The sequence below is a fragment of the Ostrea edulis genome, chromosome 1 (genome assembly GCF_947568905.1).
Source record: "Ostrea edulis chromosome 1, xbOstEdul1.1, whole genome shotgun sequence".
In the NCBI taxonomy this organism is placed as follows: Eukaryota; Metazoa; Mollusca; class Bivalvia; order Ostreida; family Ostreidae; genus Ostrea; species Ostrea edulis.
The window spans coordinates 96,543,784-96,556,090 of NC_079164.1; the positions used below are offsets into that span (position 1 = coordinate 96,543,784).

Sequence of the window (12,307 nt, forward strand, 5' to 3'; positions counted from 1 at the left end):
TTGGGTAGTATCGTCTTGTGACATTCGTTTTGACTAGTATCGTCTTGTGACATTAGTTTAGGGTACTATCGTCTTTTGACATTAGGTTAGGTTACTATCGTCTTGCGACATTAGTTTAGGGTAGTATCGTCTTGTGACATTAGTTTAGGTTAGTATTTTCTTGTGACATTAGATTTGGTTAGGATCGTCTTGTGACATTAGTAAAGTATCAAGACGATACTACCGAAAACTAATCTCACAAGAAGATACTACCCTAAACTAATGTCACAAGACAATACTGGCCAAAACTAATGTCACAAGACGATACTGGCCAAAACTAATGTCACAAGACGATACTAGCCAAAACTAATGTCAGAAGACGATACTAGCCAAAACTAATGTCACAAGACGATACTAGCCAAAACTAATGTCACAAGACGATACTAGCCTAAACTAATGTCACAAGACGATACTAGCCTAAACTAATGTCACAAGACGATACTACCGGAAACTAATGTCACAAGACGATACTACCGGAAACTAATGTCACAAGACGATACTACACTAAACTAATGTCACAAGACGATACTAGCCAAAACTAATGTCAGAAGACGATACTAGCCAAAACTAATGTCACAAGACGATACTAGCCTAAACTAATGTCACAAGACGATACTAGCCAAAACTAATGTCACAAGACGATAATACCCTAAACTAATGTCAAGACGATAGAACTAAATTTTCATATTGAGTTTCAGTAAATTAACATTTTATCAAAAAGGAATTTGAGAAATTTGGTATTTACAAACGTAATTTACTACTGTTTAACCCTTTTCTGTAGTTAGCGGAATTTGCTACTATTTGAACCATTTTGTAATACATTTATTACCAGTTACTTTCAGTCTGGACTGATATAGTCGTTTTATTGACTATTGAATTGTTTTGACAGTTATACGTTATATTCATTTTCAGTATTGCCAGGTTTATTATATCAATTTATATTTTTTTCTCGGTGAAAGAGTATGTGTGTGCGTATGTGAAAGTGAGATTTCTTTGTTTTTCAAACATCTTTATATTTCTTATCTTATTGTTAAATAAATGTTCTTTTTATTTATTCTACGATTCATCATTTCTCTATTGCCTACATACAATTCAAAAGAACTTCATTACAACATCTAAAGGAGACCGCCTATCATAATCAAAAAGTTTAATTGGTTACTGCTAAAACAAAAGAAGATACGAGCAATATTCTTTTAAAGATTGAATGATTGTATATGGTTTGTCGTCCCTCTTGACAATTTTTCATTCATATGGAGACGTGAAAGGTCGGGTATAATAAATGTGAATTGTATAATGAGGGTATTAGATAGTTCCTGCTTCATTTATATCAACTGGTCTTAACTACTGAATCCTCAGTAAAAAACCTAAACAATCATTTCAGGAGTATGAATTTATATCTGGTCTTGTTGTCTCTGTTGCCATGGGTTGTCCTTTCCCAGGATACACAGCTTTTGACCGGATTAAAATTTTCTAATGACCTTACAAGGATGGATAGAAACGGAATCGGTGCACCCAATCTGCAGGTAGTTAATTCTGTAACATTTCAATGTAAATAAGAGGTACTGTGATTTATTCAATGATATTCAATATTTATTTTTGTTCTGTGTAGGCGTATTACGATAGCCTTGTATACGACAAACCAACAGACACTTGGGCAGAAATTGTAGAAAAGGTGAGTGTAGTTTGTTAGTGATACCAAAACTAAAACTTAGTTATTTTGGTTAACTGTCGTTGAAAATATATGTAACAAAATAAAAGAAACATCCATGATGAACATATCTTATTAACGTCTCCCAACATGAAATTCACATGCTGAACATATCTCATTAACGTCTCCCAACATGAAGTTCACATACTGAACATATCTCATTAACGTCTCCCAACATGAAGTTCACATACTGAACATATCTCATTAACGTCTCCCAACATGAAGTTCACATACTGAACATATCTCATTAACGTCTCCCAACATGAAGTTCACATACTGAACATATCTCATTAACGTCTCTCAACATGAAGTTCACATACTGAACATATCTCATTAACGTCTCCCAACATGAAGTTCACATACTGAACATATCTCATTAACGTCTCCCAACATGAAGTTCACATACTGAACATATCTCATTAACGTCTCCCAACATGAAGTTCACATACTGTTTGCATGTCTATATTTGGTCAAAGGTGCTTCACGCGAAATTTCACATACGTAAAAGACGCCCAAAGTCATATCTAAAATGTGATCCCTATTGATGGAGAGGTTAAAGAATGTGGTCATTATCTAAAATGATTGCGAGGATATTTGTGCCATTAAGATACATTTAAAGGAACTGGTTCACGTGTTTTTTTTTTGTTTTTTTTTTTTGTTTGTTATTTTTTTGTTTTTGTTTTTTGGTTGTTTTTTAAGAAAATATTATTTCATTTTCAATGATAGATATCAAAAATATAACTCATTTAATGTTCACAGCCAAACTTTTGACCTTCTGAATGCAAGGTTAAGAGGGATATTTTAGCCTTAACTCTGTGTTGTGTAAAAAAAAAAGACTCAAGTCTTTTTATGTATACAAACAAACTAGTGAAATGTTAATCTTGTAATTTAAAGCAACTTAATTTAACTTACAGATAGTATGACCATTTCGTTATATTGTATAGAATTGTCTCCCTTTTAATCATTGGCTGATTGTGTAAAATGTATATTGTTTATTCCTTAATTAATATTTCAGTGATTTCGCCTCACAAGAATTATTATTCTATTAACAATAATAATTTTCATTTCATTTGTCGATTCGATATATCCCAGTGAACTCGAAATAAAGACACCACAGAGTCTTCCATTTCTGCTTCATACTTAGATATTTTTTTTGAAAGTAGATACATGTATTCACGATACATTAGTAACTAAATTTTAGGACAAACAGGAGAAAATCAGCTTTTCCATCGTGAATTTTTCATATTAATATAGCAATATTCCATTATCACCTTCAAATGGTATTTATATCAATCAACTGATTCAGAGGGAGGCTACTGACAAAAGCGTTAATGGTTCAGGGGTTCCGTTTAAAGTCAGCATTTCGCAATTCTATGGTAGTTATAATGATCTAGTTTGCCAATATAACCTACCACTGGGTCAAATGCTGTCTGATGTCTTTCAAAGGGATTGTTAGGCCGTTCTTGGCACACTGATTTTGACTACAGATAACTCCGTTTACCTGATCAAGATGTAGAGTTCACGGCGGGTGTGACCGGTCGATAGAGGATGCTTACTCCTCCTAGGCACCTGATCCCACCTCTGGTATATCCAGAGGTCCGAGTTTGCCCAACTCTCTATTTTGTATTGCTTATGACATTGATCACTGTTCGTTATCTTCCACTTCTACCACCATGGGAATTACTAAAACTCAAAATAGACACATCAGGTCCTGAATATAAAAAATCTGAAACAAATGCCGTTATTTTCAAGCAAAATTATCAAAAATAAAACAATCCAAACAGTCTACAATTGATATCTATACAGATGGTAGAAAAGACCAAAATAAAGTCGCTGCTGCAGTTATCACAGACGACGTTTTCTCTGCACGGCGTCCGAATGAAGCAACAATTTATACTGCCGAAGCAAAGGCTATTCAGTTTGCTTTTGAGTACATTAAAATTTCTAATGACGAACATTTTCTATATTTTCAGACTCCCTATTATGTCTACAGTCAATAAACAACATGAATATGGACCATCCATATAGTTTAGATATTCTAAAACTGTACTATCTTTTAACTAAACAAGGTAAAATTGTTGAGTTTTGCTGGATCTCAAGTCACATTGGTATCCATGGCAACACCAAAGCAGATAAAGCGGCTAAAAATGCACTTCAAGAGGATATCGTACGCTTCAAAATTCCCTACGCTGATTTGAAATATTACATAAAACTGTATGTAAATTCTCTTTGGTAAATCTATTGGGATTTCTGTGATACAAGTAAACTTTACCCTATACAAAACAAAGTAAACAAACCGTGTAACATCGTAATGAAACGCCAAGACGAAGTGATTACTTCAAGAATACGCATCGAACATTCCAAATTGACCCATTCTCACCTGCAAAACAGAGAACTTCATCCAGAATGTATATCTTGTGACTGTTCATTAACTATACATCGCATTATTTTAGAATGTAGTGATTTTACGCCCATACGAAATACACTTTAGGCTCACTGGGGGCCGTCAGGGAAACTCAAACACCCACAACCAAACATATTTGAATTAGTTAACCGCCGTAAAATGGCCGAAATATTGCAAAAACGGCGTTAAACCATAATCAATCTTTCATCAGAGAATCTGTATCATCACTTCTCACCAATCATTAACAAGGAACTCTGAAGAAACCATGACCAATTTCCTGACTATATGTTCAGGTACTCATTAAGGCCCATGGGACTCGTCAAATTTTATGCAATATTAATTCTAGAAGCACACATCCTTTGCAATTTCGACAGCAGAAGGAAGTGTTTACGCCAATTATTGTGAAACAAATGTAACGTAACAATCGTCGATTTAAGTAAAATCTGCAATCCTCCGATGGTTCCGCTACATTTCATACAAACCTCGGATGTGATTGGTGTTGTGATATGCACTCGTTTATTACATTTCTTCGCCGGAACTACCAGTTTTCTCATCCCGCGTTCAATTTCAAAAGATGACTACAGTTGACTTTTCCATTACATTGATTGAATATTGTTTAACGTCCCTCTCGAGAATCTTTCAGTCATATGTGGAGACGTCATTGCCGGTGAAGGGCTGCAAAATTTAGGACTACATTATGTATACTCGGCGCTTACGGAATTTGAGCAGAGTGTTACTAAAACGCGAAATGGAAAATATGTTACGCAATAAAGTTGATGAGGTCAGCATTTTGTAAAATCAAAAGGCTTATTATGAACAAGGGAAGCAGAAATTACAGAGAGAACAGGAAGTCATCCTCAGAATCCATCATTTCATATTAATACCTTATACTAATGCAATATTATGCATTTTAAAACGGTGAATTATGTGGATGAATGTACCAATAGACGCTTGCTTAATAATTTTAATAAAAATATCAAGCAAGTTCCTGTTGGTACCATGCTTTCTTCCGGCTTTGTCACCCCCCAACCCCCAGATTGTGACAGTATGTTGTTTCACAAATGAAGAAGAAAAATAAGATAAGCTTGCTGAAAAAGACTTGAATTATGATTGAACCCCTTTCAAATTTTATAACTTTATCCTGGGTGCTACTTTAAGAAAAGATTTCATGAACCTATCCAATGAATAAAAGGTAACACACCCCCACCCGAAAACAACATTATAAAAGATATAATAATTTTTTGAACAATTTCCCCCAAAACATAGCCTTTTTAAATCAAATTTGCTTTTAATCTAACTAGATATGTCTAAGATAACTGAATTTGAATTTAGTTCTACATCTCGTACAATATATATTTATGTATCACATCAAATTTCAAAGCGAACGAGTCCGATGTGGAAAAAAGATATGCTTCATTTGGGATGAATCTATGTGAAAGTTCGTAAATTTACCGATATCCTGCGGATTGTTGTTAAAATTGAAGAGATGCAGCGGGAAATAAAGATTGAAACAGAACCAATGTAAACTAGGGTGAAGTTTACGACCCAAAGGAAGAGGAATTAACAGATTTATTTCATAATATATGAAATAGCTAAAAGCCTAACACAGAATTTATGCTTGAATGGAATTAAAAGTCATCTGATTATTAATATAAATGTTAAGGTATACAAGTATTTAGTTTAGAAATGAATAGCCAGAATTCCTCCCGTGCTGCGGTCACGAATTCTCTGTTAGTTAAAATGATTTACATATACTACAAAAATGGTCAAATAAGTGGCTACTCAAATTCAATCCATCCAAGACTAAAGCTGTTTATTTTTCGAAAAAAGATAATTCTATTTTACCGAAATTATTTTTTCAAGGTGATAGATTGGAGTGTGTTCCAGTCCATCGTCATCTAGACTTATTATTGTCACATAACCTCAGTTGGTCTTTATACAATGATTCCATAGTTGATAAATCTTTTTAAAAATTAGGGTTTTTAAAAAAGCTTAAGTTCAAAATTGGTAGAAATCATCTGTCAAAATTGTACATAGCTTTTATTAGATCTACTCTTGAATATGCTTCAATTGTTTGGGATGGCTGTTCTGTTCACGATACTGATAAGCTTTAAAAAGTACAATGATGTGCAGCTAGAATTGTTACTGGTCTTCTTATTTTTCATCTAGAGAATCCCTTTATTTAGAAACACGCTGGCAAACTCTACAAAGTAGACATTATATTGCAAACATGACTATCATGTTTAAAATTTGCAATGGTAGCGCCCCTGATTATTTAAATGAAATTATTTCACATAAACATGAAAATGCAAGGTGAAAATAACGAACAGTGATCAATCTCATAACTCCTATAAGCAATACAAAATAGATAGTTGGGCAAACACGGACCCCTGGACACACCAGAGGTGGGATCAGGTGCCCAGGAGGAGTAAGCATGCCCTGTTGACCGGTCACACCCGCCGTGAGCCCTATATTCTGATCAGGTAAACGGAGTTATCCGCAGTCGAAATCAGTGTGGCAAGAACGGCTTAACAATCGGTATGAAACACGTCAGACATCATTTGACCCAATGCGAGGTTGTACTGACGAAGTAAATCGTTATAACGACCATAGAATTTTCGAAATGGTGACTTCAATCGAGACTGTTGAAACCCCTGTACCATCAACTTGTTTGTCAGTAACTTACCTCGATTTAAAAACTGACTATACCCAGAACAAGTTCTTGCATATCGAATCAGTTGAGATATATAAACACCATATGCAGGTGATAATGGAATATTCTACATAAATATGGGAAGTTGACGATGGAGAAGCTGAAATCATCCCGTTTGTCATACAGTTGAGTTGTCCGTTTGCCGTTAATGTCTACTTTCAATAAAATATCTAAGTATGAAGCAGAAGTGGACGACCCTGTGGTGTCTTTTATTTCAAGCTCACAGGGATATATCAAATCGACATATGAATGAAAGCTATCATTGTTAATAGACAAAACGTCATCGATATATCTAAAAGTCGAATTGAAGGCCACAGCGAGAGATTTTTTCTTCAGATGTAGAAGTTTTTGAATAACTTCTGCTTCATATGAATATAAAATCAGGTCAGTTAACAAAGGAGCACAATTCGTGCCCATGGGAATTCCAACAGACTGTTGGAAGCCTGATCACCAAAGACCACGAAGATATTGTCAATGAGGAACTCTAGCATATTTTTTTTATTTCAACTTCAGAGTACTTGTGCGTGGAATCAGAGTGGTGTTTAACAAAGTAATTTTTGAATGACTGATCACTAGATATGAATATTTCCTTTTCCCGTTGTTATTGAAGAAGCAACTGTCTATGGTGTCAAAAAGTCTAGTCTTTAATTTATCGTGAGGAAGGGTCGTGTATAGTGTTGAAAAGTCATAGGTTTTAATGCTATTGATTTGGGAAAAATTCTGTGATTTCAAGTTTACTAAAAGTTCTTTAGAATTTTTTAGAATCCACATTTGATTAACACCACTTCTGGCATATGTAGTCGCACAGTAAGTTTGAAGTTTCTCCTTCACAGCTGTTAACATTTTTGTGAGGAGCAAAGATAGGGGCTTGGAGCACTTACTGGATCCAGCAATGTATCTTTGTTTGTAAGGGTTTTTATGTAGTTTAGGAATCCAGTATAGGTACGGTAACTCATATTCATTCGACCCATTGACTGGAATATTAAATCTGTTTAAAACTGAAGCATGGTTTTGAAGAATTTCATCTTTTGAAAGGGCAGTTGGAGTATAAGTATGATTACCAAAAGTGGAATTAAGGCCAAGTTCGTTTAAAATACAGTTGTAATAATGAGCCTTACAAACAAAGACAATGTTGTTACTAGCTTTGTCAGCTGGAACCAAAACATATTCCTCATGTAACCTATCTAATTCTTTTATCACTTCTGGTTTACTAAACACAGAAGGATAGATGGTACGTACATCCCTTTATAATACTAGAAACAAAGATCAGTTTTACATTCCAAAATGCAGATTAGAGTTATTCAAAAAATCATTTGTACCTGACTCTGTAAAACAGTGGAATTTATTAAATGTAGAAGCCAGAGAAGCCATCTCAATCAATTCATTCCGCAAAATATAACAGACATTACAAGACCACCATCATATTACTATTTTGGAAAACGATATATCAACATTATTCATACAAAGCTAAGATACCACTGTATACTTAATTATGATCTTTATAAACGAAATATTACAAATTCCCCGTTTTGTAAATGTGGACATATTAATGAAGATGTATATCATCTCTTTTTTGCTTGTAAAAATTACTTCAGGGCTAGAAATAATCTTTTTAATCGCCTTTTCATGCTTGACTTGGTTAATATTGATACAAAATTGGTAGTATGCGGTAATGTCATTTTACCTCTGCAAACTAATATAACTATTTTTTCAGTTGTTCATAAATTTATAGAAGAAACTTGTAGATTCGTTTAATCATTGTACATTTTACCTGTTAATTATTACCTTGCATAAAATATTGTAATATTTTAGGAGAGGAACTTGTAAGTTGTCAGAACTTGTTCCCAATTCTTTTGATTTCATCAATAAAATATGTTCAAAACAAAACAAAAAACAAGTTAAAAAATAATAAATCAGACACAAGATGTTTAAGTTGACTTAATAAGATCATGAATTATCGTTGTAATATACATGTTATTATCACACTCCCTGTACAAACGCATACACGTTATCATGTGTGCGTTAATGACGTTTTGCCACCGGGGGGATGTAGTCCACGTGTTTTCTTTTCATTCTCTACCTAGGTATCGCTGCTCGCTAACACATCTGTCAATGCCGAAATTTCAAAATTCTTATAAAACGCTTTGTAAATTCTTATACAAACGTCTCACTTCATTCGCTTAATCAATTTATGATGCTACCTTTTAAGATAAAGTTGTTTTATCGCTTGTAAACACTTTACAAATTGTTGATTTTAATCACAATGAATCATTTCCCCCCTCTTTTTTTTGGCGTTATCTAATCTACATTAATCATTCTAAATCTTGAATCCCGTTCCGTTTCGCGTTTTAGCAACACCCTTTTGAGCAGGGTGGGCTCTTCATCGTGTCACACCTCCTGTGACACCGAGCTTCTGTTTTTGCGGTCTCGTCCTAAGGACCGTCCCATTTAGTTCCCCCTAACGACAAACAAGGGGTACTTTAATAGAAACTATTCTATCCCGGATCCCCACTAGGCTTTCCATTACAATGCAGATTGCAAATGATTACATTAGCATACACTTTAATTTAAAACGTTCAACTGCCTCCATATATTCCAATTTGAGAACTATTTTGTTTTGATGACGTGAATATAAAAACTCATGATGGCAATCCGATCACTTCCGAGGTCAGTGTGTGAGGAATTCCGAGTGAGTTATCTAAGCAGATGTGGCGTCACAATTGAGGTAAAATAGTCCCCGAGCATTAATTTAGAGTGAGGACGTTCATGGCACAGTATACTGGATAAAATATTTAATAAATAGATAAATATCTTTTTTGTATTCATAGATGACCAACAACCTCGAAAAGATGTTTCAAACACTGATGAATCAGCTAAAGAACGTTAAAAAGGCCATAACACAGGAATATGACTCCTTCTCTGCTTTTGAGCAGAGTACTTTTCCACAATGCTGCAAAATAAACGGCACGTACAACCCACAGTTCAGAACAGAGGTACGTTTTTTGTTTTATCATGACATTCATGTAATAATGAACAATAATTTCCAAACCCTTTTCATTATTTTGAGGTTATTTTGAGGTTTCATTTCAACAGTATGCGTTACATATAAAGAAACTCTTGGAGTTAAATTAGAATTTGAAGTTATAAATTGGAATACAAGGTTTCCTTTTATTTGTATTGTTGTTTATGTCACATTTTGTAAGTTTTTACTCACAAGCTTTTTGGTTGCAAGACCAACAATATTTTAAAATTTCGATGCTAAGTATGGCCGACAACGCTTTTATGTGATGGTATTTCAAAAGTAAACATTTTACTCTTGAAGAATTTTTTTTTATCTAAAGTAACGCATTTCAAAGAAAGCAATGGAAAATGGAACTTTTTAAAACCATTTTCTCCTAGAGACCCATCGATTTTCTACAGTGGATACAAATATCTTTACGACCATATATGTCTGGTAGATATCTTGGTGTGTCACTTGGGAATGGGTTTACATCGAGAAAAACTTATTTACAACTGCTGGATAACAAAATTGTGTACAGAAACAAGAAAATTGTATGAAATTCCGCTATAGGGGCTAAACACGTACATCGAGTGGTTTTCTTCTACCTACATATGTAGCGTTGAGAAGACCGGATGGCTTGGAATTCGAATCAGAAACTTTGAGGGATTGTTTGGGACGTTTTTCTTAAACTCTGCTTGAGGCTGGCTACAGCATAATGTCATTGAATCCCCGTTTTTTCTCCCGCAAGGGAAGTATTAGTGCTTCTGCATTAAAGCAGGAGGAAGAGGCAACAGGGGAAAAGGAGATCCCATTACATCAGACAACTATAGAAACTTAATAAAAACAAATCAGTTGGAGTTAGATTAGCTACATTTTCGCCAAGACTTACTTCAAATCTGCCAGAAAAACTAACTTGACATTTATGTTTAACCACCTTCTGTTTTAGGTCCGAGCTCGGTTATATGATATGTAGTTTTAATATTGAAAACGATCATTTAAAAATATCATCACGACTTTCCTAGACTATGATGTGTAAATAATATTTTGTACAGGTATTCATTAAGATAACGTTGAAAGGTTTAGTAATTGTTTTAATTATTTATGGATTGAAATATATGAGATAAACAATATCACATTGTTTTGACCTCGACCCTGGTGTCCGTTCGACTGTCAAAATCTGCAGAATTTGTCGAGAATCATTTTTCAATAAATCTACAAATCTAAGAAAATATTGAAAATTATTTGAGAAAGGTTTTCCCATTGTACATAGGACGAAATGGCTGAATAGAAAATTACTATGCGGTAAACTTTCTATCAGGGCTGCGGTAAACTTTCTATCAGGGCTGCGGTAAACTTTCTATCAGAGCTGCGGTAAAACAATGTCCTTAAAGGACACATCTCGTGTTTTCAAAGTATACAGAATTATATGCATTTTGTCTTCCTTATGCTCATAGAAATTAATTGTAATAGTTCGTTCGCTGAAGTATTGCGATAATTAGCCACAATACAGACTTAAATGTAAGCCCCGATTTCAAAAAGCCTAGTTAATTAGATAGTTAGTCACGTGGTGCAGTGACGTCATATGCGACCTTCGTCGATCAACTTCTTGTAAAAGTAGTTTTAGATATTTTTAATACTCGGGTTTTAGGGACCTAATTTATTTACCATGGATAACATTTATTTCGATGTTGACGAATTTCCCCGAGTCATATCTTTTAGCCACCAGTGCATACAAATAGCGACCCAAATGTAGCGAGGAAAGCGAGTATGAAATTTGCATTTGCGAGTAAGTAATGTTTACATGGGATCTCTGTCTAAACACTATTTGGTAATACCATTTCTATAAACAACTGTAATTAGCATTGTTGCCTTTCTAAAATAAACAGTGCAATTATTATTAAATTTATTTTTGAATAAGTTAGATAGGCCTAAATTATGATACGATTACGCATCATTGACAACTAGGCCTATTGTCACAGGTGCATTTCGAAAAAAAAAAAAAGATCAAATTTATAGTGAAAATCAGAATACTTTTAAATTATTTGATTCAAGCAATTTTATTAATCGTTATTTTTTTTTAAAACTCTACACGTTGTTACTTAGGAAGAGGGAGCGCGGCGTGCAGTTGTTGTTACGTACGCGTTCCTTAAAAAATATGAAAACATTATAATTCAATTCAAAGTTTGGAAATATCATATTCTATTATTTATAATTTAAAGTTCAATTATTTTTCATCTTTAAAATTCTTTCTTAAAACTACCAGTTGGTGGAAAACTGCGAGCACAAGTTCTGCCTATATGTTTTTACAAGGTGAAGGTCAGTTGGTGCGAGTGGGTATTGAATTTGAGAGCAGAACGGAAAGCATATGCCGTAGGCCTATATGCTTAGGCCTATATGTAACAGTGCGTAGCTTCTATAGAACCATTTTCTCGCAGTTTATCT

At 34.2% G+C, this 12,307-nt stretch overlaps 1 pseudogene; it reads left to right on the forward strand.

Moving 5' to 3' along the window:
- The window catches only part of LOC125672294 (VWFA and cache domain-containing protein 1-like), a 71,249-nt pseudogene that overhangs the window by 4,093 nt on the left and 54,849 nt on the right, over window positions 1-12,307 (forward strand).